Here is an 18,117-nt window from a genome sequence, read left to right on the forward strand (position 1 = left end):
AAAGAAGGTTGTCTGGAATATTCATACAGTATTATTAGCCCTGGGTCTTGAAGGATAGAGAACCAGGTGGGTGGGCGAGGTGGAGAAGATATTCACGGTGCAGCACACAGAGAAAGAGAGAGACAGAGAGACAGAGAAACAGAGAGAGAGACAGAGACAGACAGAGACAGGGAGAGAGGAAGGAAGGAGAGACAAATGAAGATGAGGTGGCAATGTTACTACTGGAACCCTAAAAATTGGAAAGTGAGTAGGAGGATGTGCAAGTTAGGATCCTTTGGTGATAAATCACAAAAATTGGGGAGCTCACTGGAAGAATGTAGGACAGCTCTTACAAGAACCAAAGAAGTGAAAGAATTAGGCTCAGGAAATGCAGCTTTAGGAAGCTTGTGGAAAGCTAGGTTGGTCTCATGGGAAACCTGCAACAGGGTGGAACTCCTGCAATCAGTCCAGTGTTCCTCGGAGGGGGAATTTTAATGGCAGCCAACCATTGGCTGGAGGAAGGGGTGAAGGTTGACTGACAGTGGAGGCTGTCTAAGTGGGGCAACTTCACCTTCCAATGACAAGTCAAGCCCCACCCCCTTCCTTCCAAGCTGTGGTTCTCAACCAAGCGCGCATTTTTCCCACCCAGGAAATATTCGGAAATTCTTTCAAATGACTTTTACTTTCTAAAAAGTAGCAGTGAAGAGAGATGCTACTGTCATCTACTGGGCATAGGCCAGGACACTCCTCCATATCCTGCAATGCTCAGGCTAGCCCCAGAACCCGTGATTCAGCGCAGGAGGTGAGAAATCATTTTGGATTTGAAGGAGGAAAAACAACAACAACAACAAAACCCCCTGAGCTCGACAGAGAGACAGAAACAACAGAAGTCCATCAGGTAAAAAAAAATGGATGGAAGGACGGAACAAACCATGAGATGATAAGGAGGAGGGGAAATGAGATGGTGAGGGAGGTTCAGGTGTTTGAGGATGATGAAGGTCATGGAAGAGAACTGATGGGCGGGGCAAGTGTGAGTGTGTTCGTATCCATGGCACTGCCTTTGTAATTATATGGCTTTAGACTCCTTACCAATTCCTTGCCTGCTACTTATCAGCAGCTTCCTTAGGGATAGGACTCATCTGTTTTCTTTATCATTGCATTCAAACACCTGGAAAGATGTCTGGCACATAATACAGGATCTTCAAAGTACTTGCTGACAGAATGGACAGATTAGATATAGTTAGAGTCCTGGATGTAGATTGATTGGTAAATGATAGGTTGATGTTGACAGAGAATGTAGAAAGATGGGAGAGGAATAAATGAACTAAGGGTACACTTAGCAATACTTCGTGCACAAGGGAAGAGTTGTAGGTTATATTCTTACAGGTGGTCTGTCAGATTCTTCTCTCCAAACCACTGCGAAGCAAGCTAGCATTTGAGCACACAGCAGAAGACTCCAGCTGACTAAGCCCCATAATTCTTGGACTTTCCAGGTCCTGGCTGAGCCACATGGTATGTGGCTGTCACATTCTGACCTGCACAGGGTGCTTAAATAGGCCTGTGCAGGAAGTGCTCTGTCCCAGGAAGGCAGAGACAAGCTACTAGAATGACTTCAAGGCAGTGTCTTGTCTGTGTAGCCTACTAGTTGTTTATTTATCAAATATATGTATGGTGTCAGCCTACCATGTGCCTGGCACAGTGGCAGATACAAAAGATCCATTGGTTAAAAAGATGCAGCAAAGGTAGTCTTTACTGCTATGGTCTTTAAAATCAATGGGAAGAGGCAGAGAATAAATGGGTCAACAGAGACATATGCAATGATAAATGGTGACAAGCAATATAATTACATAATCAGAATATAGATAAATAACGAAGAAGGAAACTGGCTAGAACCCTATCATACAAGCACACAAGGTCAGGTCAAGGACAGTCTGTGAGAATCTGGTAGTTTCATACCAGAACAGGAATGGAGTCGATGTGTAGGAAATTAAAAAGTAGCCATTTAAACAATATCCACTACAGACATCATGGTGCAAAGCTTGCTCCATGTATATGCCATGGCCAACATGATCACAAACCAAATGACCCTCTTCCCTGAGATTTTTCCAGAGACTGGAGGGACTCTGAACAGAAAGTGGTCCCTGAGGAAAAGTGCAGGCCAACGTTGCTCTTCAAACTCCTGGAAACCCTGCTCCAAGCCAATGCCAAAAATAATCCTATTAGTCACATTCGAAGTGCTAAGCAGAAACAAAAAGAAATCAAAATTAATTTCAATTCTTTACAGTGACAGCAGCAATTAAGGTGACAAGATTATGGAAATTATCGCCACCGAGGGAGATCTTTGCCCATGAGGGGGAAAAATAACCAGTAAAACAGGAGAAGTAAGAAACAGGGATTTGAACTGGGTTATGAAAAAAAAAACCTATGGGCCACCAATTCTCTGGGAACTAGAAATGGCCATTTCACCATGCAATGATAGTTTACTCTGCCGTGACTGTAACTCTGCCTTGGTGGTGGAAAGCGACTGAGGTTTGTAAAGTTTGCACATTCATATAGTAAGATTTTTGCTTTTCATAAGGTGATACTCAAGCAGGTTGTCTCCACTTCTTTGTCTGCTGCCTGGTCCTCTCTCTTTTGAGAACCATACCTTTCTCTGTGCTTTCTCCTTTCTTACTGATCCCATCCACAGCAACCTGGGGTTATAGAGGAGTGTTACAAAGCACTCAACACCATACTTCCTAACCAGTACTGCTGTTTCCTGAGGAACACTAGGAAACCTAGAAAAGACAGAGAGGCAAGCCTGTGGCTTTACTTCTTCAGGAACTTTACTAGACCAGGAGATGAAGGGGCACTTCTGGTGAAAGTAGTAAATACCGTCTGTTCAGTCTGTTGTTACCCATCTACCACCCTCTAGTCTCTGTACTGTCCAGAGAGCCTCGACCCATGTGTCTTAGGAAAAGGCATTTAACTCATGCTCTGTAGAACCACTCATCCATGCACTCACGCATCCATTGATGTATCCATCATTCATTTAGCCATTCAACCATCCATCCATGTATCATCAATACATGCATGCATGGATCCATCCATGCAGCAACCCATCTATCCACACACGCATCTGTCCATCATCCACCCACCCATCTATCTATGCACTTACCCAACAGTTGTTTATTAACCAGTGTGATGAGAAGGGAGGAATGGTAGAAATTTTCAATTGGATGCTCTCATAGGAAAGGACATGACAGAAATAGACGTATGAATAACCAGGTCTAGAGAGGGACCAATTCAAGGCCCTTGTGCTACCTGTATTGGAAAAAGTGAAGAGGAGGGTGGCCAGGTAAGAAGAGAGGAGGGCCTATAAACTAAGGCCAGGGAGCTGCTGGGGATAGAATAGATTATGTAGGACCTATAGCCATTTCAAACATGAAGCTTGAGCAATCATTTCATATTCACATTTCAGCCAAGCTCTCCCCCCCACACACACACACTGTTGGTCTATCAAGTAGATTCAACCATAATAACAGTATTTATCATCGAAACCACTGTTATTGTTGTTCCATTGGAGACTCGAGAACAATGAAGCAAGCAGAGAAAGTAATTTCCCCAAGGTCAAGGTCACCAAAATGGGAAGGAACACAGTCAGGATCCCATTAGAAGGTTGTCGACCTGAGATGATTAGAGAGATTTTTCTGTCTCCAGATATCTGTGCTGTATAACCTCTTGCTGGGTTAAGCATTGTTCTGCTTGTTTTCTTTCTTGTAGTTGAAGTTGCAGGTACAGAGTCCCCAGTCTCATCCTGATTCAGGGTCTGGGAGCTGTCCCTAAGCCTCTTTGTGCTCAAAACTAGCATTCTACCCCTCCAGCCACAGCACCACTTCTAGTTTTTGAGTGGTTAGTTGGAGATATGAGTCTCATAGGGGCTTTTCTACCTGGGCTGCCTTTGAACCACGATCCACAGATCTCTGCCTCCTGAGTAGCTAGGATCACAGGTGTGAGCCACCAGTGCCCGGTAGGTGTGGCTGTCTTCCAGGTGATTCCTTGTGCGACAAGGAGTCATAGTGGGAAGAGACAGTTGGAGGGAGTTTGGGCCCCAGTTCAGGGCAGGTCTGAGACCGTGCCCAAATCAGCCCTGAACAGAAGCAGGAGTAACCAAGCAGGTTGTGTTCAAGACAGGATATCATTAGGCTAGGACTGAAGGGATTTATCTCATTTCATATAGGAAAGATTCTGTTGCAGTATTTCTTTTAATGATATTTATTCTTTTTTAATAATTGCAAATATAATGCATACTGATGGTGGAAATTACCATTACAAATAAATAGAAAAATAGTCTTTTCTGTTTGTTTGTACGTGTTCTATATCCCTGGCTGTCCTTGAAATTGTGATCCTCTTGTTCTAGCTTCTCTAGTGCTGGGATTACAGGTATGCCCCATCATACTCAGTATTACATTCATGCTTAGTAATTCTGTGCTTTTCAATCCAATATAAATCTGCCCCTTCCATGTATGTACACACACACACACGTTCACGTACACGTACATAAACACACACACACTCACCTAGACTCTCTGAGCCTCTGTTTTCTTTTCTATAATATGGAGATAAAAATATTCACCTTTCAGGGTTACATAATGGATGCTTAATTACTTACTCTGTTTGTTTTTCATCCACTTGACATTCTATAATGAACATTTTTCATGTGTCATTAACTACTCTTCAAAAACATGACTTTTAATGGCTGCATAATATGCCATCATTTAATGAGCCATAATTTAACTATTCTGCTCTTATTGAACTTTGAAGTGTTTTCTAATATTTTGCTATGCGAGATAACACTGCATACTCAAATCTTTCTTGACATCTTTTTTATTCCCCCTTAGGATAAACTTCCAAAACAGAAATGACACAGAAAAACAGTACATGAATCTTCAATGTTTTTATGCATCTGGTGTCAAATTATTTTCTTGGGGGTGGGGAAATATATATTTCTAATGCCATCTTATGAATAGTTATTTCAAATTCAACACACCAGTCAGAGAAGTGCATGTGTCAGTATGTTTGTGGATGGGAAGAAGAAAGATTGAACCCATAGGATGTTTCAGAGCCATCCAACCTTTTCTATGTATAGAATACATTCAATTCCTTATATGAGAGACTCAGAAATGGATGCACTTTCTAATCACTCCCCCGATGCTAAGAAATCTTCATCTTGGGAAAGCCATAATTTCTCATTGGCCAAGTTTTTAAGATTAGTCCATGTCTTAAAAAACAAAACCAAAACAAACTCACTAACTCTTGCACTCATCTGGTCCCTATTGCTGTGTCCCAATCATCCTGACGGGATTGATAATTGTGGCAATTGGCATAAAATGATTGCTACCTGCTGAGGCAATCACTTCCAGCTTCGGCAGAAGCTGATGAGCAATTCATTATGGAGGACGTAATTGATGTAAAAGCCGAGAGGAAACGTGGGATTTCTCCTAGGATCTCCAGAATTTCGTGCATTTGACCCTCCCTGGCACCGAATCAGCTGCAGCGAGCAGGAATTTGAGATCGGACCAGGGTGGCAGGGTAAGCATACCATGCAAAGTGCATGCAAATATTTGCAGAACCTGCCTTGAACTTGAGGATGTGACCTTGAACAAGAAACCCATGTATGAGACAGCATCGTCTGGATGATGACAACGACCTTGGCATCAAAGCTCAAAGCTAGCCTCTCCAGTCAGCCATGAAAGAATAAAAAGGGGGCAGAGGAAGCTGCAGGTATAGCCCAGTGGTAGAGTGTGTTATTTTGCATGCATAAGTCCCTGGGTTCAAATCCCAGCATCATCCCTTCCAAACAAACAAACAAAAACAAAGAGGTGCAAAACATGTGTTCCAACACAGGCTAGCTATCTAGGCCAGATCTCTGGAAGTGGACAGCCTGGATTTGATGCCTGCTTTCATTTTCTCCTGCCCTAACTGGGAGAGGCTGAGTAAGATAGCCAGGTCCTGCTTCTCTCTCTACAGAAATGGCATTATTAACATGGCTGCTTTTCGTAACTAGACCAATGATGATTCTAGAACCCCTCCCGCTGCCTGCAGTCCATCCACCATAGGCAGCTGTTGCCTCTGCAACAGTAATCCTCCTCAGTTTTAGACAACACCCAAATCTCCAGGACTCCACAACACCCCAGCTCTTTCCATCCCTCACCAGCCACAAAGCTGGCTCAAGATGCCCTCTGTGTTACAGTAACTTGACCTACCTACAGTGTGCCTCTGGACCCCAAATGAGGTAGGAAAAGAAAATCCCCTATTCTGCTTTTGGCTCTCTTCCCTCTCCATCAGTCTAGCTGGTTTCCCCTCCCTGCATTTCAGCCCAGAGCAGTTGACTGAGACTCATCCGCTTCCATCACCTGCCAGGCCAGCTGAGCTGCTAATATCTTCCTGCCCAGCTCACCTCACCTATCATGGCAGAAACAGGGACTTAGCTGCTTCACGGCCCCCACTCTGCACCCTTTGCATTTCCACAGTGGCATCTTTCATCCCTCATTCTATGAGCGGCACCCCAGAACACCACCGTGGGTCTGTTTCGCACAGCCTTAAGGGAATACCACAGACTGGGTGATGTATGGTGAGCATGAATTTACTTCTTGCGGTTCTGGAGCTTGCAAACTCCCCCAGGGAAGAGTAAGGATCAGGGGTCTTCACCCTGCAGGATCTCATGGCAGAAGGTGGGATGGCAGAAGGAGAGGGGGGAATGGGTAAGGAAAGATGGATGAACTCCAGACATGTCATCCTTTCCTAGGGAGCTCACCGTGGGTGGCAGGAAGATACTGAGATCCCCCATTGTCTCTTGGGAACTGAGCCCCCCCCCACACACACCCCAGACCCTTCCTTCTGCCTCTGTTGCCTAAGAGATTAAGGTTCCAAACACATTCTTTCGGGGTGATATATTTCTATCAAAGCAAATACGCTTTGCACCAAACAAACGGGTGGGGGTGGGGGCTCAGTTTCCCTTTGCAGTTTCTCAAAATGTTATCTTTCTTACAAAGAACACATCACAAATGCAAGTCAAGTCTTTGAAGGGTCCCAACAGTGGGACATAAGTGGCAGAAAAGAACCCAAGACTTCTCCAAATAGCTAGCCAACAGAGAGTAGAATAAGGACTCGTTCTCATCAGTCAGGCACAGTTAGGTTAACCACAGCAGGTTAGGTCAGGGGAGGTTGACCTTCCTGTACACAGGGTGCTCGTATCCAGTCGTCACTACATACGAAATTTCTAGCATCTTCTAGACCTTTCTCTGAGAAAGCACACAGCATGCTAATTTCCTTCTCCCTCAAATTATCTACTTCAGTGGCCATGTTGGTGTTTAAAAAGAAAACCTGCGCAGATCCCGACTTTTTCCAAATGATTTTGACATCCCTACAAACCAGTCCTTCATCTTCGGAAGGATGATGGAGTTCTACACTCTCTAAACCCCCTGCACCACACCCATCTCTCTCTCTGTGGGTCTATCGAACACCCTGGGTCACACTTAGGTAGAACTTAGGGCTTTGAGTTCTCCTTTAGTTTCATTGCTCAAGGCTGACACTCTACCACCTGACCCACTCTTTCACTTCTGGCTTTGGGCTCATTCCTTGGAGAGAGTGTCACAGACTTTTCTAGCGAGGGTGGCTTTGAACTGTGGCCCTCAGATCTCAGCCTCCTGAGTAGCTGGGATTACAGGCATGAGTCACTGGCTCCTGGCTTCTCTTCACCTTCCTGAGGGGATGAAGTCTGCCCCCTTCAGGGGCTCTCTACAATGACCTCACAGTGAAATCACCTACGGAAGTTGAAAAACTACCAAGTATCTTGCCGATCTCTGGGAGAGCCCTCAGGGTTGTGGTAGTAGCATTTGGTGGTGGTTTGGTATTCGTGTGAGTGTTTCATGATAGCACAGGCCTGGCACCGAGTTTGGTGTATACAATCCTTTGCCATTTAGCTCTTCAGCATTCTGTATGTTAACATTTTACCTTTAGCAGACTTTCTCCTATAACCATTAAGAGGAGTCACTAAAATATCACTTGTCCCCAAAACCCAAACAAATCTTCCTTAGTGGAAGCTTCTATCTATCAGATAGGTGCATAAAAGATTTTACAAATAAATACGAAGCTCGAGCAATAACTCCCTCTTATGGAATCAGTGACTCACCCATTTTTACCCCTCCACGGCTAGTGCTTATCTGCTCCCAAACCTGGCCTGCTTTGCTTTATGGTGATTGTTTTTCTTCAGCATGTTTTAATCGGGCAAAGGGCTCTCCCCAGGTTGACTCTTAAGGGCACACATGGCAATGTAGCCAGATTAACCTCATCTCTTGCTCTCGCTCCTTCCCATTCCCCTCTCCTCCACCCCTCGAGTAAACAGCTCTTCCGGTAAGTTTCCTTATGCTCTCTGCACACATAGGCATCATGATATTATTTGTCCTCCATCACTCTTTCCTTCTCCCCCCTCCCCAGCCAGCCAGCCCCCTTCCCTGGGATTTGGTCATCTGTAGACACCTTAGCAAAACTGCATTATTCCTGACATCCACCCCATTTGCTTCCGGAACCAGTCAGGGGAAGCCTCATTCCTGCTCCTTTCACCTTGCTTGACTTGTCCACCTTCACGGTGATTTCTATGTATCTGAATATCAGGCGAGCGAGGGTTTCGGTGTAATGAGACTAGACGGATTCTGATTCTTCCTCTTTATTATCTTGAAAGCCATATTAACCTAGTCTAGGCCGATCTTATAATAAAAGCTGCAGGGAGAGTAGACTGATGGAGATAAAGCAATTCCTTGCTTGGAAGTATCATCTCTCGTGCTGATCCCCCATCACTTAAAATCAATTCTCAGCATGTAGGGTACAGCTCTTGTTCTCCATGTTAATAATACCCACGGTCCAGGGCCTGATGATATCCTAGAGGCAGAGGAATGTGACACCACTGACTTCGTATGAGAGGTAAAGAGAAAGGCAAGGTTCATTCTGGACCTAAACAGGTGAACAGCAGGGTTGCTATTGAGGATGAAGAGAATAGACTTTCCATTCAGAGGACAGAAGGCCTGAAGAGACAGTAGAGCATTGATACGTTTTATAATTAGCAGATGGACCAGCATTGTCCGTGCGTCTTGCGCTGTTCTAAGATCTCACCATTGCTCCATTGAATTCTCACACTGAGAGCAAAGAGCCATTGTGCTCAGAGCTGTGATCACACAGACAGGGAAACAGGGATTATGGAGAACTGTCCTAGAGTTACACATCTCAATTAAGACAGGATTTCATTCTAAATAATAAGACCAGGCACTGGTGACTCACTTATATAATCTTAGCTACTCAGGAAAATGAGGTATGATTATCAGTTCCAAGCCCATAGGACTCTTTTTTTTTGTGGGTCATGGGGCTTGAACTTGGCCTGGGTGCTATCCCTGAGCTCTTCAGCTCAAGGCTACCACCCTACCCTTGAGCTCAGCCCCATTTCCCATTTTCAAGAGATTAATTGGAGGGAAGAGCCTCAGATCCTTTTGTGCCTGGGCTGGCTTTGAACCTTGATCCTCAGATCTCAGCCTCCTGAGTAGCTAGGAATTACAGGCGTGAGCCACGGGCACCTGTCTCCCGGAGACTCTCATCTCCAATTTCACACCAAAAAGCCAGAAGTGACTCAAGTAATAGGGCACTAGTATTGAGCAAAAAGTTCAGAGATAGACAGGTGTGGCGTAATCCTAGCTACTTATGAGGTTGAGCGTGAGGATTGCAGTTCAAAGCTGGTCTGTGGCTCAAGGGGTAGTGCAGTAGCCTTGAGCTGAAGAGCTCAGGGATAATACCTAGGCCCAGAGTTCAAGCCTCAGGTCCTATTTAAAAAAAAAGTTCTGAGACAGTACCCAGGCCCTGAGTTCAAGCCCCAGGACCAGCAATGCATGTGCACATACACACATGTGCACATACACACACAGACACACATGCACACACATGATGGCATCTCCTTTTATGCCTACTCCCAATCCTTTTGTCATAGCACACAGGACAAAGAACCACCAATTTAAAGTATGAAGCAGCTGTCTGGACCTCTTATCAAGAAGACACAGCCTTAGGCCCACAGGCTGGCAGGGAAGGCACGCACAGATGAGGCTCTGAAATGACATTATCTCTCCCACCCCCACTTTGCAGGAGAAGCGATTGTCAGAACCATGGACAGGACGCTTCTGGACTAATTCCTGTTTTCTGATCATTAGGAGAACAATAATAAAAACTCAGACAGGTCTTGTTAAGAGTCAAGCGCACTCTCGCTCCAATTCCCTACATTCTTCTAATCCACCATCTCGCACTGGAGGTACTATCAGAGCATCCTGGAAACTATAAAGTCCTGAGACAACGGGGTAACAGGTTCAAGAGGCTGTTCCTGATATACAGACAAACTTCAAGAGCAGAGAAATCTCCCCTGGGAAAGCCACTCTGCTGTCATTGTTCCCTTGTTTTCTAGGTAGTTACAGCAACTGCTCTGCCCAGGTAAAAAATGATGAGAGCCCATTGAATTTGTATAACACTGAACTTATAAAGCTCCCTCACAAGTATTGAAAAAAGTATCACCAAAGTGTGATAACAGAGGCCACAGGAGACATGTAAGATGTGTCTGGGTAGTGTGAGAGTAAAAAAAAATCATCCTCTTAATGCATTTTAGGGAAAATATAATTAGCAAGTGAAAATCATGATTTCACAGGTTTTATTTCTCCTGATCAACTCCTTTTTTTTGCCAGCCCTGGGCTTGAGCTCAGGGCCTGAGCACTGTCCTTGGACTTTCTCAAGGCTAGAGCTCTACCACTTGAGCCTCAGCACCACTTCCAGTTTTTTTCTATGTATGTGGTACCGAGGAATCGAACCCTGGTCTTCGCAAATGCCAGGCAAGCACTTTAACCACTAGGCCAAACTCCCGGTCCCTGATCAACTCCTTTCTGTGTGTTGATTTAAAGGGAAGTGGGTAGGATTGGATAAGGAATGTTGATGCATTTTTTTTTAAGGACGATCGAAGTCTGAAGAGTGCTGGGTGATTTTTACAGAGTTACAATCTGGAGTAAGCAAACTGTCATTGGTTCTTAGCTCTGTTGTGTGGGTTAGGAAATCTCAGAAGGGGATGTTTAAGCAACTCACCCCCTTATTAGTGATTTCTATACATTATTTGCACAAAAGACTTACGTTGTTTTGAACCTACATAGAAGGTAAACTGAGTACACACTATGTGTAGTTGTCTCAACTATTAAGTCTGTTATGTAGACTCATCACCTCCAATCGCCTTCCTTCTTCCTTCCCAAGATAGGATAGCAACCTTGGTGAGTCCAATTTTAAAGTGGTGGCCTTTCAGTTCCTTCCATTTTCCCACAAATAACATGATGGCTTTGAAAGGTCCACAGTAAACAGGTGTGTGCAGCTGTACGCTACCTTTCATTCATTCTGGTAGCTGCCCAGGAGTGTTAGTCCAGGGCCAAGGGATAGTTGTATCTTTAGTTTTATGGGTTTTTTTTTTAACTTCCTAGATAGTGGCTACACTGGTCTGCATTCTAACCAACAGTGAAATGCAACATTTGTCAGGCTAATGGATCTCCTGTCTAAAAACAGAGACTGGGGGTGTCAGGGGAAAGGGGAGGAAGACATAAGGAGAAAGAGAGGAAAAGGAGAGAGTAGTCTTGCCATGTGACTGGCTGGTCCTGTTAATGTAATGAGGAGGTCCTGGCAAGTTGATGTTTTTCTCATATCAGAGCAATGGGGTACGGAGGGAGTAGTTAAAAGTGGTAAGAACAAAACAGACACACAGAGAAGATCTCATTTAATAGCTAGAAGAAAAAAAAGTCCTCGTGGAATTTAAGTGTGGCTGTTCCCGTGTGCTTCTGGAACCTAAGTAATGTATAACAAATCTTCTCCTTTTGTCTCTGCTAATCTGCGTAACTCACAGCCCAAAGATCTTAAGCCATCATAATTTGGTATAGACTATGAGGAGGGGAAGGAATGCAAAGAAACAGGAATCCTCTGGCAGGCACCACGTAGCGATTTATAATCCAGGAAACGCGACAGAAGTTATCTGAGGCTGACAGTCAGACACAGGTCAACTTGAAACCCACACTCAGAAAGCTGTTCCCTGCCAACCACCATCATCTTTGCTTTTGATCAGTGCAAATGAAACACGAATATGTCATCTGGGAATTTGTCAGGTGTCTCTCCACCGATCAGAATCACCAATCCTGTCTTAGAACTAGAAGAGATCTTAGAAGACTCAGGGAGAGATTGTCAAGGTCATGCCCTTCAAGACCCAGGCAGGGTCCCAGCTGTCACGTAGTCATCCTCTCCTGACTTCTCCCCTTACTTGTGGCTTAGGGAGGGAGAAAAAGAGTTCTTCTCGCCCATCCAAGCCAGTGTGGAGCCATTTCCATACTCCTGGCTATCCATGAGGACTAAGGTACATTCCAATTACCATATTTAATCCTCACATCTCTCCATAAAGGTGGGTGGGAAGGAAAGGTCAGAACTCTGAATACAAAAAAAAGGAAAAAGTTCACTGGGGCATGTGCTTTGAAAGTGTCTCTAAAAGAAAAATGCTTACCAAAAAAAAAATAGGTCATTGAATTGAAATGCAACAGGATCCTCATTAAAAGTTGGATGTTTCCTCATATGAATCCCCAAAATAGAGGGATGTGAGAAGGACATTCTATTTTGGGGGGAGATTATAGGAAAAAGTTGGGGCTTTGGAGCTGGACCCATTTGAGTTCAAAGTTTATTTTAGTGTTGTTGCTTGGTTAGTTTAGTGGTCTCCAGCCAACCATAACCCTTTTCTGAACCTCAACTTACCTTCGCAACACTATTAAATGGAGTTAAAATGCCTAGTTCATTGGGTTGATTTAAAAAAAAAAAAAAACGAAGCGGCTCACGCCTGTCATCCTAGCTACTCAGGAGGCTGAGATCTGAGGATCAAGGTTCAAAGCCATCCCAGGCACAAAAGGACCCGAGACTCTTATCTCCAATTAACCTCTAGAAAATGGGAAGTGGGGCTTGGCTCAAGGGTAGGGCAGTAGCCTTGAGCTGAAGGGTTCAAGGACAGCACCCAGGCTGAGTACAAACTCCACAACCCCCACACACCTACACACACATACACAAATACGATTCTTATGATAGGTCTGCAAAGTGTCTAGCCCACAGCATATGCTCAAGGAAATGGTGGGATCTTCTTTCCATACACCATGAACCTCTGGCATGATCCCAAAATGACATATATCTTATTCCCAGACATGGGTGGGTCTGTGTTCCACTTTTTGATTGGATAGTGCTATGAAATTACATCACCTTTCAGTCCTCAGTTTTCTTCTCTGTTAGAAAACACTACTACTACTAATAATAATAGCACAACCTCCAGGAAGCAGACGTTGATGTTTTCCTGCCCCACATCCACTTTTTCTTCCTTTCTTCATGGCATCATGTAGCTCTTGGGACACCTTTCCTAAGTGGACTGACCCCACCCTCAGCTCCAAGAGTGACCTGCTTCAGGTAGAAGGAATTCCATTCAGCTCATGGGCTCAAGGCTCACCATGGGGCATTATTTTGACCAATGAACACAAACAAGGGATTTCTGGGAAAAGTTTCACCCTCTCAACAGTCTCTTATTTCGGGATGTCATCTGGTCTGTATCCCCTAATGTTCAGGACTGCCACATACACTTGGTGGCTAGCCCATGGGTAAAGCCAACATGGGGCAAAACAAAAGAGAGACACTGAAACAAAATTGCAAACTCTGGGTCCTCTGATCCCCTGCATCAGCCTACACAGAAGAAGGAATCTTGTCTGAGTTTCCTGTTCCAGATAGCAATAAATGACATCATCATTTGAAATATCTGAACTTGCCATTTCTGTCAAAAGCATCCGATCTCAGAGCATTCTCGATTATGAAGTGACACATACATCGTTCGTTTCCAGTCAACTGTTGTGCCCGGCAACTTCACTAACAAATGATTAGCTCTTGTCACAAATGTCTTCTTTTCTAGCCTCTTTTCTAGCCAGATCACTGCTTGCAGTATTTGTTTTTCTTCAAATGGCAGCAATGATTTATAAAAATAGTAACATCCCATACTACTTATGGGCCAGACTCAATTTTATGTATACAGCATATTGAATCTTCACAATAACCACGTAACATGGATATTATCATCACCTCCATGGCTAGAATGAGGCTCAGAGAGATCAAATGCTTTTTCCCTGAGGTCACACAAATGGTAAGTGACAGGGACTAAAGTTCACAGCAGAAAGGAGAGGAAGATCACCAAGAAATTTAATCTACTCCACACCCCCCCCAACCATGTAGAAATTAAATCTAGCCCTTCTTCATCTCCCCTAGCAGCTAAGCAAAGTAGAAGGAAGAGAGGAGGAACTGCCATAAAAGTGAAGAGGGAAATGATGTGGCAGCCAGAGATGTGAGCGGGACATATCCTCTTACATGGGGACTCAATTGGCTACCTGCAAACTAGAGATGCGAAGCCACAGCTACGAGGCAAGATTATTGTCTGGTCTAAGGAAAACAATTCACATTCGATGTGTGGCCTGGAGCCTCAGAAAACTATGGGAGATGAATCATGATAGTACACGAGCCTTATTTTACCTTCCTCCCTGCTTACTGGTCACCTGCTTTGTCTCATTTAGTGATGACATGCAAACGAAGCAAGACCTGACAGATTGCCTGAATGCCAACCAAATTGGCACTTATCACTTCAATTTAAATCCCCTTTCCTAGCTCTCTCCACTGAGGAGTCTGATGATAATTCTCTTGTAGGTCTTCATTTCATAAGCAGGGCCAATTTGACTCATTATCTCCCTGTCAACACAAAGATAATGAAAACCAGATGTCATCACTTACTTATCCCTGGCTCAGAACACAATCTGGGATGGAGAGAGAAAGTGAAGGGTGAATTCCCTGGTGGGCAAGCTGTTAACCTTGAAGACAAAATTCAAGGATTCTGAGACACGCCCAGCCCTCACTAAAGGCTGTCCATCTCTGGCAGCTCCTGGGCAATTCGGGTAAGGACCACGGAAGCCAGGACACAAACAGTACAGCCAAAAGAGCTTTGGATAAACAATATGATACGAGACACTATCAAATAACATATACAACACACACACAAGGGTAAAAAAAATCAAGTGCATCATGGAAGGGGTTGGGGGGGATTGTTTTTCTCCTATTAGCTTTGTTGATAAAATAAATAACTTTTGTTTTAAAGTGTGTTTGCTGTGCAAGTATCCTAAAGTTTCTTTCCATCTTTTGAGTTCAGGATTCTTCAAAGATGGCACATGATCTTGTCCGCTATGCAGAGTAAGGGAACAGTGCTAAAAAGTCATTAATATCTTTGAGGGAGTAGATTTAGCAGGCGCTTGAAATGGCCTTTCAAGAGCTTGCCTTTCTTCTGTTCCCTCTCTCCTCTGTCTCTGGCTCTGTTTGTCTAGCTCTCTCATCATCATCCTGTGGCAATACCTCAGGTGAGAAGACAACACTGCTGTTCTGACACTGAATGTCTTCATCCAGCCGAACATGCACCCAGGTCCCTGCCCTCCCCTCTTCCTCCCCCTGGCCAGAACACTTGATAGACCTCACAAGAGAAAAAAAATGGTGTTATTATTCAGCCGCTTGAAGTAGCCAGTCTCTTCCAAACCATTTCATCCGTCACATCTTCTCGACTGTCAGAAAAAGACATATTGCAAACAATAGCAATTGTGTCCTTTGTGAGGGGGGAAAAATAAAAGAATTGTAAAGGTCTGTCCATATCCATGGGAACCTTTGTTGTCAAGGGCACTGCATGTTTTGGGGCCTCCTATCTCAGTGTTCCTGATGGGCTGCAGGGGAAAGGGTGGGCTCCAACATCACAGCTAGGTTCAGCGCAGAAGCAAGAGACAAGATGAAAAGGCCATCACAAATGAGGGAGTCTGGCCCATTTCTCTGAGCTGTGGAGTGCCAACTACAGAAGCATGGCAGACAGAAGTCATTCCTGAAGAAAATCACTACGGAAACTCTTGCACTCGTTCAATTGGGAGGGATCCATTCTCTCAACCAGATGGCATCTTTGGTTGTTTAAAGGGTGGCAAGCAGGATTCCACACAAAACTTTAATAACAATGCCTTTGGCCAGCAGCAATGAAAAGGGATTTTTTTTAATTTAAAGGGCTACTGGGTTAAGAAACTCACTTCCAGTGGGTTTGTTGCAATGGGGGAACTATGGCAGAACCTGGAAGTTGGTCTACCTGACGTCCTCATGGGCTTCTGAGATAACACTTGTTTAGAAGAAGGGAAGGCCTGGCAGCCAAAGCTTCAGCTCTGTTGATGTCAGGTTTTCATGTGGCAACAGATTTCCCCATGGCAGTTCAAGGCCATTCAAGTCTTATTTTCAATCCAGTCCTTTGATTTTATTTTTCTCATCGATGCCCAGTGTATATGTCTGTAGCATGCTCATATGTGTGTGTGTATATTTCTGCACATATACACAAAGAATTCATGCATGTGTGTGGACACACACACACACACACACACACACACACACAGAACCCTTGCACCAACAAGCACTCATAATGTTCCCCTCTCTTGTTCCTCCCACCTCTGTACACATCAGCCTAACTTATAACTTCCATTTCAAGGCTGGACAACTTTCTTTGGTTCCCTAAAGCTACCCAGGTGGCAGGTAAGAAATATCCAAGAATTTGAGTTCCTAAAAGCTGTTCTCAGCCACCAGGACAGTTGGGGACTGGGTTTATCAATAGCCCAGGAAGCAAAAAATCAATGGCAAAGTGACAATAAACAACTACACACACCTATCAAGCTGGCCAATCAGAGATACCTCTTCAAATGAGCTACAAATGATTGGCTTCAGGGAAGAACACGGGATATAAGCTGGACTAGTCAGACTTCTTTGTGGGTCTTCTAATTTGAATATAAGGAGTCGGGGTGGGGATTTCTTGCCAAACTGGTCAAATAGAAATTTGATGTAGCCAGTCATAGGGAGCCTGAATTAAGAGATATAGAAAGACTCCCTGCCAATCCCCCCAAAAACTGTTCCTTCATCCCTCTTTCCTATATCCAGGTACTTCCTTTATGTACCTCTTTTTGCTTAAGCCTGTTTCAGATAGACTTGGTCACTTATAACTCCTGCAACCCCAGCAGGTCTTTCCAAGGAAAATGTTAAGCTTCTTTAGGCCGAACCACAGCGTCCTGTGCCAACGTATCTTTGTCCCAATAGGATATATTTAGAATTAAAGGATGGAAATTTATTTTGGGTATGGCCTCCCAGATTTATGGAGGTTGAGAAGCCCCACAGCCAGCCACCTGCAAACTGGAGAATAAGACAAACCAGTGCCAAAATTCTGTCCATGTACAAAGAAAACAGCCCTTGTGTCCAAAAGCTGAATGTCCTCGACCAAGAAGAGAGAGAAAACAAAATCTCCCTTTCTTCCTTTTGTTCCTCTCCAGGGTCCCTCTGTGGACTGAATAATGTTCACCCGCATGCATGAGAAAGGGTCTTCTTAAGTCAGTCCACTGATTTAAACTGGAATTGCCTCTGGAAAAACGTCCATAGACACATGTGGGAAGGATGCCATCTCATCTGACTTGGCGTGCCTATGGCCAGTAAAATTGATAATGAAGTTGATTGTCATATGTTGAAAAGACCACAAAAACACAGTGATCCACTAGCCAAACCTGGAAGAGATTGAAGCATGATGTAGCTGATGCCTAGAAGGAAGAGCTCGCTGTGTGGTAGATATTAGATTTGAGAATGGTGATGAGAAGAAATGAACCACGGGAAGATCCAGAATATTCCAGGAGAGAGCTTGGAGGAGCAGAAAGAAAGCATGGTGGCTAGACAAGGGAGAAAGGCGCAAGGGTCCACATCAACTGGCTACATTTAAGCTCTATAGGAATCGTTCTCCAGTTCTCAGGGTCTCCCCTATCCTGGACCTCAGTTTCCCCGTGCTTGTATCAAAAAAGTTAAACTAGACAAAGAATAAGCACAACGCTGGTTCTATGGTTTGCATTTTCTGAAATCATAGGATTCAAATCCAGTTTCCCCCACTTAAGCCCTAAGAAAATACCCCCAGCATCATGTGTCACATTGCAAGCCCTGAGCGTGAGA

This window comes from Megascapheus bottae, unplaced genomic scaffold (genome assembly GCF_031878675.1).
Source record: "Megascapheus bottae isolate mThoBot1 unplaced genomic scaffold, mThoBot2.hap1 HAP1_SCAFFOLD_53, whole genome shotgun sequence".
Taxonomy (NCBI): domain Eukaryota; kingdom Metazoa; phylum Chordata; class Mammalia; order Rodentia; family Geomyidae; genus Megascapheus; species Megascapheus bottae.